This window comes from Lytechinus variegatus, chromosome 1, assembly GCF_018143015.1.
Source record: "Lytechinus variegatus isolate NC3 chromosome 1, Lvar_3.0, whole genome shotgun sequence".
NCBI classification, from domain to species: domain Eukaryota; kingdom Metazoa; phylum Echinodermata; class Echinoidea; order Temnopleuroida; family Toxopneustidae; genus Lytechinus; species Lytechinus variegatus.
In genome coordinates, this window is record NC_054740.1 from 79,985,415 (window position 1) to 79,987,691 (window position 2,277).

Below are 2,277 nucleotides of genomic sequence, written 5' to 3' on the forward strand. Positions count from 1 at the left end.
TTTTCTGTGACAACACTCATTCATTTATTTTTCATATTTCTAGTTTGATATTCAGTGCTTCACATAATTATATAAATGAAATAACCAATAATGCATAATATATACTTACAGACAAATGAAAATTAGGAACATAATCATACAACCCTTCAATTTATGAAGTTAAAGCTTAATTTAAGTCAGAGAAATGTGATGGGACCTACATGAAAGCAAGCTTGTAGAATTGCGGGCCCCGATGAAATAAGTTGTATAAAGTAATGAATGATAGAATACGGAAAAAATATGAAGGTATGAATTCCATTTAAAGATAGAGAAAATCCCTCACATTATATTTATTATGTTGAAGGCGGTTTTAACATTAAATTTGTATTAAAACTTATCCTGAATAAGAAAAGAATCATTACTTTCTCCAATTAGTTCGTTTATCTAGAAATGGTAGAAGAAGGTACGGAGAGGCCCTTGATCATCTAGGGCCTAGGGTCTCTCTCCCTCTCTCTCTTTAGTAAAAAGGGCATTGTTGTTAAACCATGTTTTCCATCACAATAGAGGAGACAAAATGAAATTTTCATTAGTATGCATTACTAAAAAAAAATGATATGAATAGTCATCATTTGGATGTCATCAACTGTCTCCTTAATTTGCGTATCACCCGTGTTTTGTACTTAAAAGTTTCTTATTTTGCATCCGATTTTGATGAAATTTATGTTCAGTTTTATGCTTGTTCAATTTGTCTCATGCTGTTAGAATTTAAATGATATATTCTTAATTTTATTATTTAGCTTAATTGAAGTAGAAGTTGGTTTTTCAACTTCGAAAGTTTGTTTGTTCATTTTAAATAAATGGCTGTACATTATATTTGTGTTCCTTGAGATCTATTTTACATTATATCCATTTAGAGAGTCCGCTTTTTTATTCATAATGTGCATAATAAATGACTTTGTAATGTTTGCTTGTAGTTTGTTGACGGAAAATAAATGAATAAATATCTGAAAATATCTAACTATCCTAAATGTGCATCGATGAGAATAATATGTTGATATGATATTCATTTAAATTTCATTTTTTTAATGTTTTCAGTGAAACTTTACACATTGTTTTATTAAAAGCTTGGAATCGCTTATACCAATAGCGTAATTCTGGTTCGAGCAGCGAGGGGGTGGGGGGGGGGGGGGGTTGAAGGAAATGTATTGAGCTGAGATCTCTGATCTGACTCTCCGTGCTGTCTGCTTTCATGTTCTGCAGTGCAGAGTCTGTATAAAATTTAGATGTGTGTATGTGTGTGTGTGTGTGTGGGGGGGGGGGGTCTGTTAGCGTGAGGATGGGTGTGTGTGGGTATGTTCGTAGGTGGTGTGTGCATATGTCTGGGTTTGGGTCTGTGCGTGTGTGTGACTGAGGGTATGTGAGGGTGTAGTTGTGTGTGATGCGTAGGTAATTGCATGCCACCGCGGACGGATAGTCAGACAGAACACAATCAAATTTGGCATAGTTGGTAAAAATCGGACTGCCCACGTTTTTTAGGGGAAAGTTCACCCAGACAAAAAATGTAAAATAATAATAAACAATATTTACGAAATTTGGAGGGTAGTCCATCAAAGATTAAGAAAGTTATTACTGAGAATTTTAATTTTTTGGATTTGTGACGTCGTATATAATAAAATGAAGTAAATGTATTAATTCATTTTAACGGCTCATTTTAATGACTATTTGTTTTCTTTCCGGAGCAGATGTAATATGATTTGTCTTTTGATATACTGCAGGTACATTAAAATCATTTTCAATTTTAAAAATTCTGTGACTTTTTACTTCTCGACACATAGGAAATACTCGCATGTGCCGCAAAAAAAAATGATTTCAAATACTTTTAAATAATGATGGATTTTCCTCAAACATTCACCAATATTTAAAAATAATTTTCTGCTATATTTTTACAATAAATTTTATGTTAGGTGAACTTTCCCTTTAAGTCTCAACTGGCTGCAAATGATCCTCAAGTTTTTAAAGTTTCATAACTTTGTTTCATAAACACGACTGATCGCGATTCCCACCAAACCAATGAAATCATTTACATTACTGGTAAACTTTCATTAGCACATCCAATAAACGTCACCAGATGCATCATGATGTATACAGGAGCAGTGTGTTTCCGTCACTTTCATGTATCATCCTCGTTTGACATCATTAATTTAGATTTTTACTTGTGGTAAATCCATACAAGAGCTGAGGTATCGAGCTCATGTCACGTCAAAACGAAGACTCTTACAGGATTCTTGACTACAAATC

General features: G+C 33.2%; 1 protein-coding gene across 1 annotated transcript in view; it reads left to right on the forward strand.

Annotated features, from left to right (window-relative positions):
- Positions 1-278, forward strand: part of LOC121406564 — a 3,138-nt gene extending 2,860 nt beyond the window's left edge. The window contains exon 2 of the mRNA XM_041597575.1: positions 1-278. This exon is cut by the window's left edge and continues 443 nt beyond it. The gene's annotated coding sequence lies outside the window, so the exon portion shown is untranslated.
- The last annotated feature ends 1,999 nt before the right edge of the window (positions 279-2,277 follow it).